A 25,145-nucleotide genomic window follows, 5' to 3' on the forward strand; every position below is an offset into this window, starting at 1 on the left:
CTGTTATTGCTATGAGATGATAATTTCTATCAGCAATAAAATTTGCTTTTACGTTTGTATAAAATACACTTAAGTGCATGCTAAATGTGGACCAAATGAGACAGGAATTGCAAATGGAATGAATGCCATATTGATTATCAAGGATTTATTCCCTGAGGTTCAGCAGGTTTGCCATAGACACAGATCTCTTTGCACATGGCTGTCGTTAACACTCATGAAACTGGCTATTAATAGTTAATGGCTAATTTAATAATTAATCAGTATTTAACAAACGAAGAGCAGAGGAGAAGCCTTCAGCCATCAAAATCACAAAGAGAAGAAGTTTATGGTGGTGGCACCCAAGTGAGTTTTGGGTGCTTTGCTGGGCTGGAAGGCAGAGAGGTGGGCAGTGGGAGGGATGGCACCAGGCCCCCTCATCCCACCGCCAGCCCCATGAATATTGCATGCCTACAAAGCGATGCATGCTGCCTGCTTCCTAATTGCTGCCACTGTGTATTAAACAGGCTCTAATCATTTCATAAATATTGATATTTGCTGGGTGGCAGCGGCTGGGATGGGCAGCCCTTGGCCGAAAGCAGAATGTCACCGTGGAGGGGCGACCGATGGCCACCAGCACCGCCAGCGCCCAGCACCCATGGGCAGCACTGGGTGCCACATGGGATGGGTGGTGGCAGCGGGACCGGGGCCGGGCTCAGCGCCCATTCCTGTGCCATGGGACGTGCAGGCTTTGAGCCAGCCTTGGGCGTTTGTAAATTAAAGGCTTATTATTAGCAGTACTTGAGATGTACATGTTCTGTCTCCCTCGGGACGTTCATTTCGTGCTGATTATCATATTTTTTAAAATGTAATGAATTTATGGAGATAATTCAATCCCACTGACTAGGAGTGTGTCTTACTTCTGCCACAAGTAAAGCTGCTGCGTGTGTGAAAATGGAAATTGCTGCGGCACTTTCCATGTCTTCTGCCTGCCTACCAAAGGATCCCAAAATGCTTTGCACACTCTATCTACTGGGGAGATCGACCAGAATTGCAGCACTTCATAGAAACACAGCCACTGCTGGGCTGGAACACAGAAACTCTTTAACTAGAAACAGAAATGTAATCAGATTAATTAAGTAAGTACAATTCCGAGGCAAGAAAGTCAATTAAATGAATCGTACGTCAATATGTAAATAAAAGGAGCTGGCTTTGAAGCAGGATTAGAGATAGGAGTGACAATCAAGAGTGCTGCTCCTTGCAGAGTGTGTTCAAACGCCCCCCAAGAGCCACTTCTCCAGGCCAACCCCTGCAGCTGGGATGGGGGCTCCATGTGGGCATCACACACACAGGGACCCTCCAGCAGCTCCGTCCCCAACAAGACCTCCATGAACCCACGTGTGTTGGAAGGCACACAAGGGTGTCTGTGCTGCCTGCTCTGCTCCTGCCAACATGCCAGTGCCTTTCCATGCCCGTGTCGATACCCATGGCCATGTCCATACATACCCATGCCCACATCCATACTCATGTCCACACCCATGAGCGTGACCTTGCCCTTGCATGACTGAGTGTGTCGCCATGTAGAGGAGCACATTTCTTCTGCCAGCCAAATCCCATGCTCAGCCTTTTGCCCCAGCGGTGCCTGGCTTCTCTCCATTCATCTCTCAAGATGTCCTCTACTTTTCCAGCATGTTTCCTCTTCTTTCTCTCCTTCCTTTCTGCCAGTGAATCCCTGCCATGGATGTCTTCCTGTACCCATAAATCTTTTGCATGGCTTGAAGTAGTGCCATTGAAGAAAGATCCTTTTTTTGTGCAAATTTCAATAAATGCCACTGGAACAACACGGTAAATGATCCTGAAAATACAAGACCAAAAAGGAGAGAAAGAAATGGCAGCAGAGGACGAAAGAGAGTGAAGCACCCGTATTTAAGGCTGCCAAACAATGCATTTGAATGCAATCAATTTGCAAAAGTGGGGGAGAAAGGGAAGAGAAAAGAAAGGAGCAGAAAAAATCCAGCTTGTATAGCAGCTTAATAAATAAAGTCAATAAAGAGAGCATGAGGCTGGGAAGGCAGGACTGAGAAAGGCCTTCTCCTGGTTAGAAGTTTCCATTGGAACACTAGCAAAATGAAGAGATGTTCTGATGGATTGGGGCTGCAATTTTACTGTTGGCTCCTCAAGTCCTCCTGAGGAGCACAGCCTTGCTCCCTGCCCCCCACTTCCCTGTGATGCTCTCAGCAAGGGGAAAACTGGGCTCTGCAGCAGCTGCAACCAGGATGCAGCCTCACCAACCCGTGGCTGCAAGTCTTTCTGTAGTAGCAGGGATGACTTAGAGAGCTGGGGCAGTCACAGGACACCTGAGATGTGCAGGAACCCTCTGTCCCTGGCTCCCCCTGTGGCTCATTGCCTCTTTGTACTTGCTCCCTGCAATTGCCCCTTAATTACTGTGGCTGGGGTTAACGAGCTAACTTGGATCTGGGAGAGAGCCCATCCATCCTGCCAATACCTGGCTATATATCCTTATTCATAACTATATTGATGGGAAAATGAATCAAAATAATGATCACTCGTTGCCTTTTAGCAGCACAGCCGCAGCCAGGTACTTTGCAAAGGTACTGAAGTTTGAAAGAAAAGCAGAAGTGCCACAAACCAGGATGGGAACTTCAGGCTCTTGGCCTGAAGAGCCTCCCTGCTCCAAACCTTCACCCAGAGTGTGCTGGAGACAGAGTGACCGAGGGGGCAAGGAAGGGATGCACCAAGGGATGTGCAGGGACCTCCAGCATCTCCAGGTGGGCACATCCCTGTCCCTGGGGCCAATCCAAGCCGGGGGTGCTGTGCCCATCTGCCTGCCGAGCGCTCCCTGAAGAGACCAAAAGGCTTTTAAACTTAGCAAAGCCACATTTTCTGTGAATAGAAACCAGAGGCCTCCCTATTCAAAGCGAGAAAACTCAAAGCAAGCAGGGAACAGAAGAGAAATAAAAAGCTCTCTCCCTATCCGCCATACCCACGAGGGCAGAGCCCTGCTTCCACACTTGGATTCAATTAGCTCGGGGACTTGCAGAGCTGTGTCAAACTCTGCCAAAGCCCCTCCGGCTGCTCGGATGTCCCCTCTGGTCTCTGTGCTGGCTGTAATGCAGCACGTGCGTTCTGCCTTTGGGCAGTGCATGGCATGCCCACAAGAATTAAAAGAAATAAAAGCATTCAACAGCTCAGCCTATTGGTGTGTTTGGAGCAGGGGCAGCAAACGCAGAGCTTTGCCAAGAGGATGGAGCAGGATTGGCCTCACCTGCACAGATTGGGCCAGGGAGTTTTTCATTTCCAACACCCCGAGCCCCTCACATCAGTAATGCTGGGTCATGTATTTGAGATCTATTAAACTGCGAGGGAATGTTTAATTATCTGTTTAATGATGCTTAAAGCATGTCGGAAATATTATTCTGAAGAGGAGGAAAGTGCACAACCTCCTCTGCTCTCAGAGCTGTTCATTACCCCGGATGGTTTTTTGTCAGTCACAGAGCTGAGGTTCTCATTTTGTTCCCATTCACACCCCACTGCCTTCCGATCCTGAACTGCTGAAAGAGGCCAGTAAAGCGGGGCAGAAAAAAAATGCCAGCAGCTGACAGGTCCCAGCATTGAGGCCTGGGGGATCCAGGTTTTGTGCATTGCCTGGCAGCTGAACCACGGGCACAATTAGATGGAGGCTTCCAAGGGATGCTCTGCACTGTGGGTCAGACCCCCTCTGAGCCAGCAGTCAGCCAGCAGGTACCATAGGAGCACCAGGGGCTTGTCCTGAGAGCCACATCATACTCACAAAGCCCCAGATGAAAGCCCAGGAGCCCCCCCATCCCTCTGGAGCTCTGGCTGGGGGCAGGTAGTGGGTGCTGTGCTCAGTGACCTGGCAATGCTGAGGCAGGGCACCAAAGGGATCTCCACTCCCTCCTGACAGCTTTACAGAGCCCACATTTCACCAGCTACAAAGCGCTGAGACTCATGCTTCCACTTAATTCCGGCACTGCAGCCCATTCTGGGGCTATGAGCCTTGGAAAGAGCTGGTCTGGTTCACCCAGAGGGGAAGCGTAAATCCTCATTCAGCCCCTGGCAGGGAGCACTGCCACCTCCACAGCCTGCTTCTGTGTTCACATCTCCTGCTTGCAGTGAGGGGATGCAGCTCCATCCCATGGAGACCAACTGGGGAACCCATAGGCAGTTGTGATGGAGAAGTCAGCACAGAGCAGACCTGCTGCTGGTGCCCCAGAACGGTTCCCCACAAAGGAAGTCCTGAAAGTGCAAGCCCTGAAACCAGCTTCTGAGTCCTGCATCTGCTTAAGAACAGACTTTGTTGCAAACTGGCTGAATGAAGTTTGTTCCCAAGCAGACTCTTGTCTGTTGGGAGTGCCTGTTTCAAAGGGTTTGGAAAGCCAGCCTATTTCTGGAAAGAACAAAGTGCCATTTCCTGATTTATTTCCAGTTTGAGTGGGACTGTGAAGTCCTTTTTCAAGGTTGAGGAGGAGGGCAGAAGGATTATCCCACAAACAGCTGTGGTGCCTTGAGCCCTAAAATACTCTGTGAAAGAAGATCCTAGCCCTATCGCTGAGCCCAGCCAAAAGCTTTCCATTTATTGTTCTTTGTCAAGCACCTGCGCTGCAGGATGTCATTTATCTCCATGCAGAGGACAGAGCTGTGATTTAAGTCCCCAAAGAGCACTGTACATCCGATGACACCAGCTGGGCATCCCAGCATCATTCCAGACCAACACAGAAAGGACAAGCTGGAACCTATAAGTCCTCGGGGGACAGGAAGAGAGCAGGGCACCAGAGGTACATCTCCTCTGCCCCATCATGAGTCCCCAGCAGCAAAACTGGCAAATCCCAACATTCATCTTTTTGAAGTTCCTCCATTTCTGAGGTCATCTGCCTCCTTTTTGGGGAGAGAAACAAAGAGAGGTCAGAGAACTGCACAGGAGCAGCTCTGGGGTTATCCCCTGTCACTATGGGGAGGGATGTATGAGCTTCTTGGGTCCCACAGAAAGGTCCCGTGCTGGAGTCCCACATTCATTAGCGAGGCAATTATCCTCCATGCAGGCCCTCCAGAGAGGCCTTGCAGATCAGCTTTACATGAGGCAGAAAACAATGACATCCCAGAGCTTTCCAAGCAATTCAATTTTCTCGTACTCAGGAGAGCGAGTGTATACTCTCTTCTCTTCCAAAACACTCCACAGCCCGGATTTTAGGAATAATTACTGCTCTTCCTCCAGTGGCACCACTAACAGGGATCCTTGTGGTGCCAGGGCACGTTCCAGCCCAGTTCTCCTGAGAGCATCTCCTGCACATCAGAGCCCTGATGGTGCTCCTGCTGCTGCCCGTGCCCTGTTGGTGCATTGGGCAGGGTTGGGGCTCCGTGCTGAGGGCTGGGAAGGACGGGCCAGGGCTGCTACAGCACTGCACTTGGCAGACAAAATGCTCTGTAACTTTTTCCTAGCTCAGGAAAGAATAACAACAGAGTAAAAAATAGCCTTTGCGTGTCTCCTGTACTAAAAGACAGTAGTGTGCATTATGGCTCGTGCCTGGTTCTCTCAGTGTCTCCCCAGGATGGGGCTCCTCCAGAAAACAAGGCAGCCCCGTGAGCAGCCTTGGCCCAGGTGAGGCCATAATTCAGCTCTGTCAGCAGCTCCAGGAGCCCCACACCAGGACCACCCCCACTGCGTGCTCTCCCCATCCCCATCTCCCCACCAATCTCACTCACCGCAGCCACGAGGATCTGGCTGGAAATCAATAGGATACTGGTTCACACCTGGGGAAAGCTGAGCAGCACTGCAGGGTGCAGGAAGAGGAGAGCCCTGTCACATCCCACTGCAATGCTTCCAGAGGACAGCCAGGAATACCTGCCCCACTGATTCACCCCTACCCCAGGGTGACCCTTTGGGATGCAGTGGCCATACTGAGCATGCCAGGCTGTGCACCCAGCAGCACCACATGGGCTCAGCAATGGGCTCCTAGATGGATCTTGTCCTCTTATCCAATACAGCACAGGTCAGTCTCATCCTGCACCTTCTTCTCATCCAACAGGTTCGTATGCCAGGCTAACGATGCACCAACTGCTTTTACAACAAATCCTCTCGGAGCTCTCCCAGATGGCTACTTGGTGCTTGTGGCCTGCTCTGGATGCAGCATCATGGAGCTGCTGCTAACCCCACCATAAATATGTTTTTAATGTTTAATTTGCATCTCACTCACATTCAATAACTGCTCTGGGAAATCTAAAGTGCATCTCAAAAACGGAACCACAATCATTATTGAATATTAGATACTATCACTGGAGTATTAAAAACATATTTCTGCATAGAAATAAAGTTTGCATGCACAGTATGGAGCCACACCACACACATTGCGTGCCATGCACCGACAGAACGACCAACTCTCTACTACAGTACTAACAACAATCCACGTTTCCATTGCATTTCCCATCAGAAGGATCCCAGAGCAAGCAGGAGCAGCATGCAATGCACAGCCCCTCCCTGAGCCCTGGGGGCAGCTCAGCGCCCAAAGGGGCACCAGGACCATTGCGGTGGTCCTCAAAGGCTGAACCACAGCAGCTCTGATGCTTAAGATCATTGCATGTGTAGCCACAAGTTAAAATATCAAACCCAGCAGTGGCACTTGGGTGCATGAATGGAGAGATGTGCTCCTAAGGGGCCACTTAGCTGCATTCACGCTCTGTTTTACCTGGTTGGCTCGCTCCAACACGGTGCCTGCACAAGCAAATGAGACTTGCAGCTGAGCAGGACCTTTTCAAAGCCAGCTCCAATTAAGCTTACTCACAGGATTAGTGTATATATTCTAACAATGCAGATAATAATAAATAAAGAGAGAACATGCATTAGTTCCAGCCGGAGCCCTGCAAATATCCAGAATTAGTGAGTCAGTGTAAGAATAGAGCATGCAACCATTATTTCCCCATCCTCCAAATTTTCATCTCCCAATGGATGCACTCAAGGGAACAGCTTGAGAGCATCTCCGTGAGACACTTTCTCAGTAATTTGACTGTAAGGGTTTTGCTTCTGTGCTCCCAAGCAATTGGAGGGGAATCAGCACTTCCCTTGATCATGCAGAACTTTGATATCACCAGGCAGACCTGCTTCATGCCTCCAACACCTGCATGCTTTGCTGTCACAGAGGTGATGATCACAGACCCCAGCAGCCGTGGAGCGCTGCTAAATGGAGGGACACTGATCTGCTGCTGGAGTTCCTTCAGATGCTGCCTGCCCTATTGCTCTGGTTTTGCCTTTCTTAGGCTAAAAGCAAATTCATTCTGTAGAGAAAGGGACTGCGGTACAAGGGCAGCAAGGGAGCAGCACAATGCTCAGCTCTCCACACGCCAGGACTGAGTCTGAACACCAGGCTCTTCCCAAGTTCATTAAGGTTAATAAATTGGCTTTTCACACAAGGGCAAGATTATCCCTTGGTCTTTTCCACCACAGGGCTACAGACAGGCTCAGGTGCTAAGCAAACTGATGGAAGAGCAATGCAACCCAGCGACCTCAATGCTCTCACTGCCTGGCAAATCCATATGTTTTAAATTCCTAAATCAGAAGGTAGAAAGAGAAAAGCTGATCTGGTTCTACATTATTTCCTGTATATGTTGTCTCAGAATCATGCCAACATCATTTTCCTGATCCTGTCATCCTGGAATAAGAAAAAGCAAGGCACAACATAAGGAGGTGTTCCTGTGGCACACTGAGCCACACAGCTGGCGACAAGGAGAGGCCCATTGCCACGTGGCAATGCCTACAATCCTTCCCAGCACCAAGAGGAAAGTGCCTGGGGGGGGGAGCGCAGGGACACCCCCACCCCAAAACTGACAGGCAGCCGCTGTGCCATGCTGGCAGATGGAGATGAAGCAGCAGCTCTCATGCTATTCTAGTCTTAGCAAGAGCTGTGAGGAAAATGAAAGTCACAAAAAATAGAAATACTTGACAGCAAAATGCAAGACTCCCATTCCTGTAAGCCGCTTCCATCCGATGCTTGTTGCAGAGCCCCGCGTCCCGCTGCACCATGCACCGATGGGGCTGCAGCCCCTGCTCCCTGCACTGGGCACACGCAGCCATGCAGAACCCACCGCCGGCTGCCGGGGGCGGTCTGCAGAGCTGTCAGGGAATCTGAGAAATCTGAGTGTGAAATCAGCATGTTTCGTGGGACAGCGGGCACGGACTGCCCATATGTTACCCACACACATCACCAGTCATCTGGGAAATGCACACATCTTAGAGGCTTTCATTTCTCCATTTTTCCCTGTTGGACTTGTCAGAGAAATTTCGCTGCCAGCCCATATACCTTCGCAAAAAAACGCACGGCTCAATCTTTCACAGATGGACTTCCCTCATGTCTGGGCTTTGATCAAGGCAAGAAAGCAGCGGGGGGGGATTATTACCTAGAAATGTGTCTGTGGAAGCATTTGTGCATGCAGCCACGCTCCGGTGCCTCTTAGGTTGCTTTCCTCACTCGTGTCCGTGCCATCGCGGCTGTGATGGGAGCTCGGTCCTGGAGTTGCCCAGGGACAATGCTCACACCCAGGAGCACAGCGTGAGCGGGTGCCCCTGGGGGCTTTGTGCCCCTTTCCTCTGTGCAAGGCAGGCAGGGATCGCACATTGGCAGGAGCAGGGCTCCGACTTTGCCAGAAGAAAGGCGATGGAGAAAGCTGAGCTGTGCCAACTGCGTCCTGTTCAGGGACAACTGAAGCACACTGCCTCCGTATTATTGCTCCCATCCTTCCATCAGGAGGGGGAGAGGGTGCAAATCTCAGCTCAGGGATCCTCAGAGGCCTCCTCCCAGCCCCTTGGACATGCTTTGTCTTTGGTTTCTGAATAAAAGTAATCAGAGAAAGCACTGGGAAAATATTTTTAACCCCTACTTGCCAGCGTTGGAGGGACAGCCCAGTGCTGGTAGTTCACTTTCCTGGCTGTGCTTCCATCAAATCAGTACTGCTTTAATCTTGGGTGAGAGAATCATACCCAGCCCCCAAGGATGCTAAGCCTGCACTGGAGCACTTCACAGAGGGAAACGGAGTGGAAACAGCAGGGCTGGACTTGACAGCATAGATTTGCCCAGCTCCACTGCTTCTTCTGGCACAACACAACCGAGTACTCGAATCACATGCAAAAGCAACATGCACAAAGCACTGTGCCTCTCACCAGGCTTCTGCCACAGCATTGTCTCAAGCACGCAGCGGTGCTGAGGATCACAGGGCTGGGGGCACCGAGAGCTCTGCAGCCAGGACACGAGGCTGCTGCCAGCAAGGGGACATGTGACAAACCCCAGAGCCCTGGGCAGGCTCTGGGAAAAGCAGTGGAATCACAAGCTCATGAAGGCTGCAGAGCCTGGCCAAGCCATTCCTTGCATGCCCAGACCGTGCGCTCCAGCCTGTTTCCCACGCGGCAGCAGGTTTGCTATGTGCCTTCGGCAGCCGCCCCTTCCTGCTCATCACAGCCAGAGCAGCTCAGGCAGAAATCCCCCTGGCAGCGAGCACGCTTGCGAGTGGGAGCACAGATGGCACACGCACACCCCCTGATGCCCACCCCTCCCTTGAAGGTGACCACAACCCATCATCCTGCAGCCGCCAGGGCTGTCAGGTCCCCCTCGCCCGTCTCCGGCGTGACGTTCCAGCTCATTAATTTTCCCCATTAGACGCTCCTCAGGGAGCTAAGGAACTTGGGTGCGATTTTTCTTCCTGGTTTTCAGCCCCTGAGCACATATGAGAAAAAACACACGCAATCCCCATTCGCCTCTTCCCTCATCACCCGCGTTAGGGTTTGACCTCTCTGCTTTCTGCCCCCATTTTTAAATAATGTTGAAAGTTTGTCACTGGACCTCTGTCATTCTTCAGCCGTGATCCACTTCAGAAGGACGAACGGCAGAGCCAAAGAAAACATTGTGCATGGGACCCGAACAAGAAATACCAGACCTGCTTTCTCTGGCCTTAAAAGCACTGTGTGTTGGAGACCATACGTCCTGTCTGACAGGGGCTGCTCCAAAGGCTGTCCTGGGAGAGAAATGGCCTAGGAAATACCCTGAAAAATTAATTATTGCATGTTACTGCCTCCAGAACAAATGAGATAACATTTTTTGCGCTAATTGGGTAAACGGAAACTCTTGTTTCCACAGGGAACTTGGGCTCCGTGTAACAGCCATTAATCAGGGGGAGAAGGGAGCCCCGGGGCAGCGTGGTGCCCCCCTACCCTCAAAACATATCCTGGTGCCCCAAGGCTGTGAGACTGCCTGCTGCCAGCACTGGGGTGCAGCCCATGACCCACCACCCCCTACTGCTGGCTGGCCTGCATTCAGCCTGCCCTGCCTTGCTATGTGGCCGTGGTCAGATAACCCCATCCTGCACCACCCCAGTGTACCACTATGCCACCATTCCATTGTGCCACCGCCGCCCCCTGCACCACCCCTCCACCTGCCAACACAACCTAGATTCCCTGCACGCTCCGGGGCTGCTCTTAACATGCCTTCCCCTCCAGCCTCTCACCCTCCTTGCAGCACAAGGCAAAGGCTTGTGCCTGACATCCCATCTGGGGCCCATCAGCACTGACTGACCTAGAGATGCCACTAATGAGAATCCTGATATTTCATTTAAAGGGGCTTCTGTCACCTCTTTCCTCCAGAAGTGATAACCACCATGCAAGAACATTCCAGAGCTGCAGAGACCCAACCACCACTCCAGGCAGCAGCTCCTTAAAGCTGTCTGTTCAGACACTGATCCAGAGAGGCACTGAGCCCTCTCAGCCCTTTGCAATTAGCAATTAGGGCCAGGGCCAGGCCCATGGCTGCAGGAGATGAGCTGCAGTGCATACAGCTGCTTGCAATGCCCCATTTCCCAGCATAATTCCCCTTGTCCCCTCCTGCTTTCCTTTGGGGCTGAAACTTGTTTTTTGTGCACACGCACACAGTCCTGAAGGATTGAGGTCTCGGAGATTAAAAGGCACCATTATGGGAGTCAAACATAAATTTTCTTTTTATTAAGCAGAGTAAATGTCATCAGTGAAAAAAAGCAGAGGAGAATGGAGAGAAGAGGAGGATTTCATTCCAACTTCCCTTTACTTTCGTTCCTGCTCCTGGCCCTGGCTCGGCACAGTTGTTTATTTTAAAGTCCAGTAGGGAAAGCTCATATCTTCCCTGCATTCTGTGGGGATTTGCTGCACCATTACCATAAAGAACAGTGTATACCATGTCCGTGATGTTTGGCTCATGTCCTGCTGCTGCGATTCCTGGTTGCTGCTTTTGGGGAAGACTGGCACAGTCAGGAGGGACACGAGTACTTTGCCAGGTGCCAGAGCCACCTTCCCCTTGTCTCTGGTGTTGTCCCACTGCTATCCCTCTGCTGGTGACAAGGAGCAGAAGGTGGCAGCCTCCAAGTGGAGGCTGAGGTGGCCAAACCCCTCTGTTCACCCCATAACAGCCAGACAGCAGCAGCTGCCCCAACCAGCCAGGTCCTGCCCCAAGCAATGGGAGCAGTGAGACAGCAGGGGCAGCCCATGGGAACGCAGGGACGGCTCCAGCTCCACTGCATTGCTCCTGCAGTGGGGGCTCCGGGCCGATGCTCTTTGGTTCAAAGCCAAAGCCCTGTCAGTGGGGCTGAAACTTTTCCCTTAACCTGATGAGACAGAGGCAGATTTGTGTCACATGCCCGCCTCATCTAATAGGCCAATGCAGCAGCTCTGCAGCCCCGCAGGCACAGTGAGCCCAGGCAGCCCACAGCACCCTGGGGACAGCAGCACTACAGGGACCCGGGGGCACACAAGTGTGCATGGCACTCTTCACAGCACAGAATGCCCCAGAGCAGCAGGGATGCCAGGGTTCAGTACTGGTGTTACGCAGCATATTTCAAGGTGCAAAAACGGGAGATGGAGAGCTCATGGGAAATGCTTTTCCCCCTTTCAGGTTTAATTCTTCTGCTGTGCGCTTGTCTGAGATGGTTTTGTTCACACATCGCAGCAGAGAAGTGGCTGAACAAAGAGATTCCTTTCTTTATACTTCTCATTGTCTTTGTAGGCTGAGGAATGCAGCTGAATTTAATGGATACAATGCCCTGCACACGTGTGTGTGTGTGTGTGTGTGTGTGTGTGTGTGTGTGTGTGTGTCTGTGTGTCTGTGTCTGTGTGTGACTGTGTGTCTGTGTGCAAGAGAGGGATCAAGGTTCAAGCAGGGCCAGAAGCACAGTGAGCTGAGCTCGCTGCTCCAGGTATAGTGCTTGCTCAGGTGGGCTGCATCACACTGTGGGGGGAGCACTCAGAACACATCTTAAATGAACAACCACTGTGCACAGCAAATCTGCTGTAGAGTGGGCTTATGGCACAGCCAGGTGCTCCTTCCCAAGGGGACTTCCATTCTCCTGCAGTTAACTCTGTGTCCTGCAGCTAGGCAGAGTGGATTTGTTCAATCTTCAGCTCTGCTGGACTGACCCAAGCTCCAGCTCTGCCATCACGATGTTCCTATCCACTCATAGGCAGAGATTCACATGCATTAGCTCTGTACCCAGCTCCACAGGTGCTGCTTCGTAGGTCTGCACGTTTCTATTCCACATCAGCCTGCTGGCCCCAGCGTGTCCTGCCAAGGTCCCATTGCCCATCTGTGGGAGCGTGCAATAAGCAAACGGATAAATCATGCACCGCAGAGGATCACCTCTTCCCTGACCTCTGAATAAATCAGCTTATTCCCTGTACCACGACATCTGAGCACTCTTGCTGAGCTCTGCACTCTAGGAACGATACGCCCAGCACATCTGGGGCTGCAGCCCCACTCCCCGGCCCAGACATCACAGAGACACAACTCCTGAAAATCACACTCAGTGCATCCCTCAGCCTTGGGGCCAGTCAGGCAGCACAGCAGCAGCCACCTGTCCCCTAATCCTCTCCTCCAGAAAAGCAGAACTATTGTGTCCCATGATGGCAAACCATTCCATCACCATCTCCGCACAGCAGCTGACCATGCCACAGTAGCACGCAGCTCAGAGGGTTACAACAGCGAAATGCATCCTAGGCCCTCAAGCCCCAGGAAAGCTCATCAGTGCATTTTCACCCTTTCCCTGATGAACTCCCCCAGCGCTCACCTTCCTCACTCTGCCCACCATCCCCCCCCCACCCCCCCCCCCTTCAACTGGCTTCCTCCTGTTATCTTTGTCAGCAAAGAGAAACTGATATGGTCCATTAGCTCAGCCCCCTCCCCTGATGTCCCCCCACTGACAGGGAACATGACACTGCGCTGCCGAGCACAGATGCGAGCTCTCCATCCTGACAAACGCGTGTTGAGAAAGCATTTTTGACCAAGTTCCATATCCAGGGTTGGTGTCAGACAGCAGAGGTGGAATAAAAGGACCTCTTGGCTGGAGACGCTGGAGATAAGCAACTACAGGAAGCCTGCAAGTGAAAAAAGATGCTAGCCTGAGAAATTTTAGAGGAGAGAGCAGCCACACAAAATAATTGCTGAAAGAATGCAGCTTGATTGCAGACAGCAGGGAGAGTCTCAAATCCTGCATGGAATGAAAGCCCAAGATGATAGCTTGAGGGGAAGAAAAGTTATCAGGCTGGCAGGAGTGATTTATTCAATGGAGGGGATTAAGAGCCCAAAAGTTAATGTGTGAAATGTAGATTGGGGAGGAGGAGGGCTACAGGAGGGTGTGCAGGCGGGGGAGGCACAAGGGTGCGTGGGGTGTTGGGTGCTGCTTGAGGTGTTGGGTGCTGGTGGTGGTGTTGGCCATCGATGGCCATGCCGAGGCCTTGTTCCCCACACCCATCATGGGGTTAGGGTGCAAGGCATTGCTGTGCCTCCAAAATGAAGGTGGTTGGGTGTGCTAGAGTACAGATGGATTCACCCCAAGCCCTCCACTCTCTTCCATATGTCAACAGAAACCAAGAGCGACGTCCTGGGGGTGGAGGATGCTCTCCCAGACCCATGCCAGGAGGCCATTAGGGTTGGGATTGCGGTTGTGTCACCATGCAGACAGCACAGGGCTGAGTCTGCAGGGCCAAGCATCCTGCTCCTCCCCACACACACTCACAGTCCTTCATCTCTCCGCAGGCTGCCAGCAATAGGCCAGATCCTGTCCCAGCTCAGCCCCTGGAGTGGTGGAGCAGTGCCAGCCCGACCCCACATCCCCGCATTGTTCATTTTGTGCTTCCCACATTCAGCCTTGCTCTTCTCCCAGGTGCCTCGCCAGAGAGGGAGGGAATCCTGTCAGTCGCTAACAAAAATACTGTGCAAATCATATTAAAATAAAAGGCTCTTGTAATTTTTAGCATTTATTGAAGTGGTTTCTCTTTATTTCTTTTCTTTTGGCTCCTCAAACGTTTTGGAGCACAGCTGCCAAAAATGAAATGTTTGACCAGCCCCAGTGATGCTTCTGTTGGCCTCCTTCCCTCCTCTCCTCTCTGTGCAGTGCTTCTCTCACATCACTTCCCTGTCCATTCTTCCCAAGACCCCACACCCCCGTGCCTCTCCACCTCCTGCTTTGCCCCATCACTCTGCCATTCTCCAGGTTCACACTGGAATCTCTACAGTACGGATACCGCAGCAGCCCTCACCGTCCCCGCGGTGCTTAGAGCATGGCAGCAGTAGCTCTCTATGATGTGTTGTCACAAGCTGTAGTTCATCACTGAAAAATGAGAGGGAAAGGTCTCCACCAGCCTGTGCCCCCCAGAACCCACAGGACGCTGCCAGCCCATGGCGTATCAGTGTGACACCGTCCCTGCAGGACGCAGGGCTGCATGGGGACACGGGACAGCAGCAGTGTCACTGTGCAAGGACCGGCTTGTCTCTACCTGGTTGTCAGTGCCTGGTAGGTGCACGTGCACCACTCCACGCTGCTGGAGTTAATGCTGAGAGCAGGGGCTCTTGGCATGTTTAATCCCCTAATGGTATTAATTCCCTATTAAATTAAATGGCACAAATATGTCGCTGGTTCGGTCTGGGGAGGAGGGGTGGTGCCTCTCCCTCCCCCACCCTTTTATCCCAGTAAGGACACTGGAGCATTTGTTAGCAGAGAGAGAAAGAAAATCCTACAAAGAATCGCAGCATTTATGCAGATAGAAAAGACAAGAAAATGGCAGATTATTCCTCAAAAAAGCAGAAGGGAACTCCCCTTGTCCTGCACAGCAGCCCCTGTGCCCCGGGAAGCGGCCCGTCGCAGTCACAGCATGTGGGCACACAAAGGGCTGCCTGGTGCGGGGTGGGCACAGGGCAGCACGGAGCCCAGCAGCTCACCCAGCCGTGCCCGGCCCCGCTCGCATTTCAAAGCTGTTGTTTGAAATCCAATGTCCCTTTTTTCTCATTCATATATGCATTCAAAGCAAAGTTATGACAAAAATCCAGCGCGGAGCTGAAAGCGAGAGCTTGAGTTGCATTTTGGCACGGGCTGGGCTCATCCCTTCTGCACGAGGCTCCTTGCCAGAAGACATCTTGGAGTGGAAGGAATTCTAGAAATCAGGATTCTGCATATTATCGGGTTTTATTTGTCTCGTTCGGGGAGGTGAGAGGAAGCAGCAAGAGGCTTCGTGTTAAAAGATCTGCTCTGGGATTTACCTGCGACTGACGCAGGTGAAAAGTGTTGGATGATGGATTCTTCCCGGTGAATGAAGAGACAAAGGGGAGCCTCTTCCCTGTCTGACACTTTGTTAGTAGCGTATTTTCAAGCAGGAGAGGTTAAGTAAAAAATCTGGCCTGGATCAGCGTGCTTGTATCTCATCAGCCAGACTCCGTAATGTCGTTTCAGGTGGAGGTGACACACAGTGGGTACCTGGAGAGGATGCACGCTGGGATGCCTCCCTGTGCTGGGGCTGCTCATTGGAGATGCTGGCTTACAGATCATCACCATGTCTGACTGTCTGCCTGTGAGAGGGCTTTGTCCTCGTGGTTGTTGTCTTAGTCTCGTTTCTCATAGCTTGATGCTCAAGGTCGGCATGAGCTGAATGCTTCCAAACCTTCTCACCGCCACTTGGGATGCCATAGCCCTGCTATGTGCCCCAGGAGATGTTCAGAGGAGCAGAAGTTCTCACCTCGATTCTTATAAATTTCCAGGGAATGTCTGTGAGGAGCTGAATTGGAATCCAAGCACGTGTGCCTGCATCACTCAACCAGCCTGGAAGGAGAGGTATACCGTGTTTCTTGGCTGTCTGATTAAAATTAACCAATCCTAATCAGATTTTCAAATACCGAACGCTCACAGGAAGCATGGGCAAATGCATAGTGATGAATCGTTAATATTGCTGGAGATACATAGCCCTTAATTAATGCATTCAGGAAAATCACGCAGAATGCAGGTTGCAGATGGAAAAGCAGGTAGAACTCAGGGATTTCATTACGTACAAATTTCTGGTCGCAGCCTCCCCAGAGCACTGATATCTCTGCCAACAAGACCTGACATGGGCCACGTTTCCATCGGCAGCATGGGATGCAGGGCTGTCAGGAAAGGCCAACGCTGCTCACCTTGTCCACCCCTTGGCCTCCCAGTGCCTCTACCAGTGGTGGGTGCAGACTCACTGCCTTCTGAAAATCTGCTCCCAAGAGCCCCCAGAGAGCCCCAAACAGCTCCAGGACAGCAGCTCACGTCCCATCCACACAGCCCTGGGCACAGCAGCAGCTCTAAGAACATTGGAGCTCAGGGGTTCATTCCCTGCTGCTGCCCCAGGGAGAAGTGAAACCCAAAGACAAAGTGCAGCGTATGCTGTGGCTCCTTGGAGTGATTCCTAAGGGGGGATTCTGAAAACATGAAAGAGCGAGCAGGACGTTGCAGCTCTGTGAAATGGAGGCCCAAGGATCAGCTTGTCCCTGTGGACGGCGGTGGGAGTGCTGAGGTGTTGAGGAGGTGACAGATGGTGAGCATCCCTCACTGCCCCGTCCCCATCCTGCGCTGACCTGGGGGTGTCCCAGTTCAGTGGCAGATCCTGGGGACATCAGGCGAGAAGGGCAGAGGGGCAGATGCTCCCACAGCTCCTCTGCTATCACCTTCCTCCCCCATGCTCAGGGAGAACCCATCACCAAACTCTCCCCAAAGCCCTTTTGTTCCAGGGCAGCCACACGCTGTTTCCAAAGACCCAGGGGAAGCTCAGAAAAGCACATCACAGCTGCAGCATTTACTTGATAGCACTTCCATGAGGGTTTTGCTCACAATTCTTTACTAAGAGCACAGCTTGCACCAAGCTGTGATGGTAATGGTAGATCTGTTTTGCTGATTTACATTGCAGTGACAGTAACCCCCAACCACCACCACTTTCCTGGGTGGGTGCAGCAGATGTGACGATCAGGTTGAATATTTGGAAAAATTTCTTCTCCAAAAGAGCTGTGATGAACATCACAGCTGCCCAGAGAGGTGGTGGAGTGACTGTCCCCAGGGGTGTTCCAGAGCCATGAGGATGTGGCACTGAGGGACATGGGGGTGGGCACGGTGGGGTGGGCTGGAGTTGGATTTGGGGAGCTGAGAGGTCTCTTCCAACCTGAATGATTCTGTGATTCAGAGATCATCACTACGTGAGCTGAAACAAAAGACCTGAAACAGCCAAAGTGGAACAAGAAATGAGATAACCCACAATAACCAGATCCCAGGCATGTCCCTAATTGGCAGCCCCACTAATTGCTTTCTATCGTGTCTATTCCTTCCTTTTTGAAGAGCAAAAGGATTTCCATATGTGTACAGCTGGGAGAGGTCAAATGAGCAGTGCCTGCTCAGCCCCACTGCTTGGGGCAGCTCAGCAAGGGGAGGAGACACAGAGAGCAGTTGTTGTCTGCAGAGCTGTGGTGAGAGGTGGGGAAGGACGACAGGAAAAGGGACTTTTCCAGGAAATGCTGCTGAAAAACAAGTACCTGCTGTGACCCTGTGCAGCCAACCCTGGCCATGCAGCAAACAACAGACGAAGAAAACACAACTCGAAGGAGCTGATCTGGCTCACAGATGATTAAGGCTTTGGAAAATCTATTTCTGTTAAACTGCTGAGGGATCTGGGGGGGGGAAAGGAAGGGGGAGCAGAGATTCAGCGACAGTGCAGTGTGAGTGCATCCTGCATGGTTGAGTTACTGGCTGTGATTAAAGTCCCAAGTCTGTTCCTGAAGACTTCATTTGGGTTCAGACAACTGACTTTGCCCTCAGCTTGCTTTGCGGGGACGGACCAGATTGTGATCAAGGGGAACGCCTGGGAGTGCAGAATGAAAGGTGAGAAATGTCACAAGCGAAGGTGGTATTTGCTTTCTCTTCCTGTAGAATAGAAGGACACCACGAACTGAGCTCATCTCACCTGGCTTTAGGATGGACCCCACTTTCCAGAAGCACACAGAGACCCCGTTCTTGCAGAGCTGGTGGTGCAGCAGAAGCCCTGAGGTGTGAGCCCTGGCCTTGGGTGGGGACACAACTGTTTCACAAAGGCTGTCCAGCAACACACACGGGCAATGTCTTTTGCATAGAAGCATTTGCAGTGACTCTTTTACACATCTCTGCAATGGTGGAACTTGAAGTGAGAACATGGATGCAGAAGGTAAAACAACAGAAGAGCTGGAGCTTGTCCTTTGTTGAGTCAGTGTAGCTGAGTCCGTGGAGTAAAACACAATTTAATTACTGCTGTAATAAATAGGATGGCAGAGGCATATTACAGGCATTCATTTCACACGGTGACATATTTGCTAAGTATGCTTTGCTTAAGTTGTGCTCATTTGCAGAATGAATTAACAACCACCTTGGGCATGGGGTGGCCGAAGCACAGTCCCTAAAACTATTCTGCAGGAAACTTTCCTTACACTTTCCCATTCCACTCTCCACCGGAGGAGACCATCTCTAAAACATTCATGACCAGCTTTAAAATAATAAAAAATTAAACAACCTTTGCTATAAGGTATGAAATATTTACCATGCTGCTGTAAGCTAATTGCATACAGAAAGAACAAAGCACCGGCATTATAGGTTCAGTGGCACCACCAGCATCCAGTGCCAGCATCCAGCACGGGTTGGGATGTGCAACGAGAAGCCAGCAGGGTTGCAATTCCCCCCAGCTGCTCCCCAGAAGGCTGATGCAGCCCTGGGGCAGCGAGGAGGCACAGTTCAGCCCCTGCAGCACTGCACTGGAGCTGCAGGGCCGCTGTGTGCCAGCAGGAGCCAGCTCCAGCCATCAGTATGCTCAGCAAACGCTCCTCATGCTGGAGACTTGCAGGCCCTCATCATACTTAGTCACTTCTCCTCCTCATCCTGGCTGCAACCCTGAAGTGCACTAATGGAAAATAGTAGAGCCGGCTGAATGAGTCGGAGCAAATGATACATGTGACAAATTAAGCCTACATTTATGTTCACTTTAATCATTGCAATTTCCTCCAGTTTTTCTTGTTGTTTGGAAGTATTTAAACATCTTTGGGAGGCAGACTTTGCTTTTTTTGTGTGTTGATTGCAAACAGCTCCCCGCGGGTGCTTGGCGTTCACACTGTGCTTGAGCTGGAGGCACAACTGATGGGATCCATCACCTGGTTCCACCCCCAGCCCTGGGTTTTTGCACACAGACACTCATGGAGAATGCTGAACGCATGCAGATCCCAATGCCAGCTCCGAAGGAGAGGTTGGGAGTCACTCTGTTTGAGAGAGGTGAAGCACAGACACCCAGAGCTTTGCAAGAACCAAGCAGCACACAAGAGGGATGTGTCCAGTGATAAGGAGCTGGCCTTCCCCACCATCCCTGTTCCCATCCCCAACTGCTGCCCCTGCAGCCTCCCCTTGCAGCCCGGCCCAGTGCTGCCCAGCTCCAGGAACTGCAGCTGCGCTGCCTCCATCCCCCAGACAAACCCCTCCTCTGGGGCACAAGAAGGTCGCTTTGCTCCCTGAAGCCATGGGAGTAGAACCACTGGGGAAGAAAGAAATAAACAACGGGCACAGAAAGTATCAGTTCTCTCCATTATTACAGGATTTATCTTCCTAATATCCGGGGAGCGTTGCCTGGCAACTCTCTCTCCGACCTCTACCATCTCCCCCCAGCACAGCCCAAATGAGCTGGAGCCGCATGGAGCCTCTCCGGCACAATCAGGGCTGATTTACATGACTGGAGAGAGCTGCTCAGCCCTCCATCCCCTGCCCTTCTCCTGCCTGGGATGAGGGCTCCCACAGAGCAGCTGGGCTGAGCCTGGCCTTATGAAGATCCTGAAAGGAAGGGGATATGGGATGGAGGCAGCTCCACACTCAAAGGATGAACTTCTCCGTGCAATCCCCCACCCTGGGACTCCAGGTGAAGGGGAAAACAATCAGCAGCAACAGTAAGATCTATGCTCAGAATCCCCACTTGAGGCACATAGCACAGCGTGTGCATACAGGTGCACATATTATCCAAATAACTGCAAAGTCCATGCCGGAGTGCAAGCAGCTCAGCCAGGAGAGGAGAGGAACATGAAAGCAGGGACAAGGAAAAGAGGAGAAGAGCAGAACTTCAACCTTCGCGTGCTTTCCTAGACAGCAGCTTCCCAAAGCAGGCCACCGGTTGTTACACTCATCCAGCTGCTCTCATGTGCTGGAAGCTGCACGTCAGCTCCGTGTTAACAAGGGAGCAGCCCCGTTCCAACCTAAAGGCTTTGCATTCAAAGAGGCACACGGCTCTGCTTCCCCTCCCTTCACCCCGGCGCCCAGCAAGGTGCACAGCACAGCCCTCCCTCCCTCACACGGCGGGGAGAGGAGGAGAGGACAAGCAGACGGAGCAGCAGGCGTGGTGCTCAATGGAGAACAAGGAGCTCGCACAGATACTATGGTGACGAGCATTGTGTAGAACCTGAATAGAGCAGAATAGAAAAACTTCAACAGTATCACAGCCAGGATCACCGAGGCTCCGGGAAAGCCGAACTGGCTGCGTGCACTTGTAAACTTGAGGGTGGGCTGCTATTGTAAGGCAGAGAGCTGGAGGGAGAGGTAGGGGTGGGGAGTGCTCCAGTGATGGAGAGAATTCAGGTGAAAAAAGGTTAAGTGCAGCCAGATACTTAAGTGAGACAGAGTCGCCCATGAGAGCAATGCAAACAGTTCATTGCAAAGAAACCTGATCCAAGGCCATTCACAGCACAGACCCAGAGACAAGCAAGTGCCCCCTCCCCTCACACTCCATGGGATCTGGCAAGGACAGTGCTGGCTCAGAGTTCATAAATTCTTCAGCAGAAAATACTTAGATACTTAATCAAGGACTTCTCTGTTACCCCAGAACAAGTTTACATTATTAGAGGGGGAGAGAAAAAAAAAAAAAAAAAGGCCCTCAACCAAACAAAAAGGGTCCTAAATAAAGAGATAAAGTAGTATGACAGGACAGCAATAATAGCTTTCAGGTGTATGTTCTGCATAAGATTTCCAGGCAGTTGGTTTAGTTAATGGATTCCCTTAATCTTTCAGCTGTCAGCGTGCAATCTATAGTCTACTGTTTCTTCCACACCGTATTTATGCGGACAAATTCAAACTTGTATAAACAGACAGGAGTATCTATTGTTGTGCAAGAGCAGAACACAATGGGAGCTTGTCACCGATCCATCACAGCTGTCGGGAGCCGAGGCTGCGGAGCTGGGAGCTCAGCCGTGAGCTCGGGGGGACACGGAGGTGCTGGGGAGTGTGGGAACAGCGGCAGGGCGAGCGGAGGAGGCTTGGGAATGGCAGCAAAGGGGGAGGGAATGGGGAGCTGCAAGGGAGGAAGTCACGGCCTGGGGATGGAAGAAGGAAGCGCGGGGGTTAGTCCAAAGAAACGATGGGCCCGTGTAGGGGCGGGGGAAATCGGCTTGCCGGAGGGGCAGCCTTGGGGGTGAGATGGAAAGGCAAAGAGATGACGCTGGTGGGGGAATCGCTGCCCCAAGGAGATGGTGCTTTGAGGGTCCCTAACAAGATTCTGAAGGGAAATCGTGGCCAAAGAGGAGGAGAAGTGGGAAAATGAGGGAGCTTGTAACAGGAAAATGAGATGTGTCTGAAGAGAGAAGGGATGGGACCAGAGGGTGGGGGGGGCTGCAGGAGGAGGGGCAGAGGGAGGAGAGCACAGGAGGAGGTGTGACCCACAGTGCAGTTACTGCCACGGCCAGGGCCGGCCAGGGCTGGGCCAACACTGCCTGGGGAAATGACACAGCAGAGCCAGAGGGGGCTGATGGAGAGAAGAGCCAGGACTGGGGTGACAGGATGCCCAGGTAAGGAGGGCAAAGCCAGTGAGTAAAATCAGATCAATCCACAGAGGAACAACAGGAGGGAAAGGCACCATATCGTAACTACTAGCATCTTCTCAGGGGTGCAGGAAGAGAGTAGCAGAGAGAGCATGGCATGGCCTCCATAGGTGGCCCCTGCACTGCAGGGCAGAGAAGGTGACATGGGACAGAGCCACGACACGTCTGCTGCGTGCTCAGAGCCAGAGCATGTGCTGGAGCATGGGTGCACTGTGCAGGGAGTCTCTGGGCTGCTGCTCTTGCCCTGCCCTTACAGGCCATGCCCCGGGGTGTGCAACATTGATGTAGTAAAGCTACAACATTGTTTCCACAGATCGGAGTTGTTGCAAAAACGATTCACACCATCGGAGGTTGTAACAACGATGCAAAAGGTGTGACAATGTTTTGGAAACTTGCAACACTGCATCCTCTTTGCAACATTGCATCCCCTTTGCAACACTGTGTCCTCTTTGCATCATTGTGTCCTCTTTGCATCATTGTGTCCTCTTCGCAACACTCTCCTCTTTCCCTATAGGAATGAAAGGGAGAAGGGGGGGTTGTGCCTGAGGTCTCAGAGCCAGCATTCTGGCTCCCTTCTCCCCAGGAGCTGCAGGGGCCGAGGGCAGCATGGGGAGGCTGGGGCCATACCCAATGCTTTGCACCCCATGCTGCCCCTGATGCTGACATGGTGGGGTTGGCTCCTTTTCCCTTTGGTGGCTCTGCACTGAGCAGGGTTCACACCACGTCCTGCAACAAACAGGCTCCTGGCACCAGAGGAATACAAAGAATCAGTGACAAGTGCAGAAGATAAGTTTCTGCTGTGGAAGCTTGGCAGAGCCTGCTGAAGTAAGCTGCCCGGCACAGAGGCTGTAGATATGTTTATTGGCAAAATGAAGAACAAGTCCTTCATGGACTGACTCCCTGTGCTGCTCTGCTTTGTGTACTTGAGCACTCACAAGGAAAAAAAAAAAGTACATTTGAAAGCACTGCCCTAAAGACCTATCTCTGTTCATGTTTTACCTCTGTATTTAGAAGTGTGACTTGGAAAGATGACATTTTCTGCCCCTCTATCACAATGCTCTTCCCTCATCTGTACCCCCAGCATCCCAGGGAACTTCTGTTGGGACATCCTACCCAGTTCCCTCTGGAAACCACTGCCTCCAGCACTGAGACCCACTGGGCTGCTGCTGCTGCTCTGCCTGTGGTGCACAGAGCAGCCTCCTCCAGCACCCACTGCCTCCAATGTGCATTGCCCACCTGGATGCGTGGGTCAGGGCAGCAGATGCTGTGCCTCACTCCAGCGTTTGGCAGCAGAGAGACCAGCAGCATCCCTGCCCCAGCACTCCGTGCCCTGGCACTGGGGTGAATGGGTGGGACATGCAGGGCTGGCAGCCCTCAGCTCCCTGACAGCCACAGCGATTTGAATATATATTGAAAACATTCCCAGTACATCAAATACACAGGAGGGCAGAGGGGAGAGGGTGTGGGAGAGCTGAGAGGGGTGGAGGGATGGCAGGGATGGGGGTCTCTTGCTTTTTGCCACTGCTGCTATTCCATCAGGGTAATGGTCACAGTGAGGCTGCATCTCCCAAGGTGGCACTGAGCAGCCTGAGCAGGAGGCAGAGCATGGGAGCAGGGGGTGTGGGCTGAGCCACGGAGGGGAAGGGAAAGCTGGAGCAACAAGAGGCTGTGGGGCAGCTAATGGTTTATTAAGAGGGAAGGGGTCAGGGAGCTGTCATCAGGCCCTGGGGCAATTATGCCACGTATCCAGTCATGGCTCTTCCGGACACAACTCATCTCTCTCCAGGGTAATGCAGGCTGCCTTGTGCACCTGATCCCCACATTAACACTGTCACAAGCTGATGATATTATCAAGTGAAGCGTAGCCTCCTGGGGGAGCTGGCTTTTAACCCTTCCCACGCTGGCTATGAAGGGAGGGTGAGCCCTGCACCGTGTTGAACAACAGGTGAAAAGGGATCTTCTGAGGCTTGGCTGAGTTTGCGGAGAGAAATGCCTGAGGGAAGAAAAGGAAGGGCAGGAGAAAGGCAAGGCACAGACTGATGGCTGCAAGCTTGTGTCAAGAGTGAAAGCTTCAGTAATAATCGTGGCTGTACACTTGCTCACAGAGCCTTCCCAAAGGAGCAGATTAGACAAGCCATTGCTCTCTAAACGGACCATCCTCAGGGAAAGTCACGCCTGCTCCCAGCCCTCCTCCCTGCCGGCACAAAGCAGGGATGTGAAACCACTGCACCAATGCAGCCACATCTTCACAGAGTGCCATGCCCCAGCCGTGCCCCTGGTCCTGCAGTAACCCCCAGCTCTCTGCAGCACTGTTTGCTGGGTGTGGGCTCAGCACAGTTTGAAAGGTCCCTGGACACGGCAGCCCCACTGTGTTCCCATCCTTCCCCACACAGCAATCCCCACCCCACCAGACGGAGGTCCTGGGTCCAGTTCTCCTTGCCCACAAGCTCCCAGCTCACAAGGACCCTTCCCAGCCTCCCTCACACCACTTTCATGCTACTTTCATGCTGGAGGTAGGGGCCAAAACAGGGAGCATGTGACTGCAGCACGGTGGCTGTGATGCTGCAGGGCCCGCCCTGCCTGCTGGCCCCACCACACATCGCCCTCCTGCTGCACACCCCAGGCTGCCCACACTGCAGTGCTCTGCATTGCACTCTTAACATCTTCAGGGTACAAAAAGCAGGAGGAGGAAAGCGCCTGTCTCGGGGAGCCGAGCAGCCGATTTAATTCATCCTTCCCATCGGAATCGGTGTTTTATTTGAGGTTGGAACAGGTAACTACAGCATAAAATTAAAGCGGGTGCCGGAGCGCGTGCCAGGGCCGCATCAGGAGGCAGCCTGGTGTTTCAGGCTGTTCATTCTTATTCATTACCTGCTCCGGAGGCAGCATCTCCAAATCCCTCTAAATTCCTCTTCTCTCTCTCCTTGATTTCCCTCTCGTCCCGCATGCTGAAGTCTGCAAACAACTCACTTAAATCCGCTCCTC

The 25,145-nt window shown here is 52.2% G+C and overlaps 1 long non-coding RNA gene across 1 annotated transcript; it reads right to left on the reverse strand.

The window, feature by feature from the left end:
• Positions 1 to 1,256: 1,256 nt before the first annotated feature.
• Positions 1,257 to 10,679, reverse strand: LOC125699696 (uncharacterized). Its single transcript, XR_007379657.1, has 3 exons — positions 10,569 to 10,679; positions 9,934 to 10,039; positions 1,257 to 1,831 (listed from the first exon to the last, which is right to left on the reverse strand). It is a non-coding gene; the product is annotated as an uncharacterized LOC125699696 (long non-coding RNA).
• Positions 10,680 to 25,145: the final 14,466 nt, after the last annotated feature.

The sequence above is a fragment of the Lagopus muta genome, chromosome 13 (assembly GCF_023343835.1).
Source record: "Lagopus muta isolate bLagMut1 chromosome 13, bLagMut1 primary, whole genome shotgun sequence".
Classification (NCBI taxonomy): Eukaryota; Metazoa; Chordata; class Aves; order Galliformes; family Phasianidae; genus Lagopus; species Lagopus muta.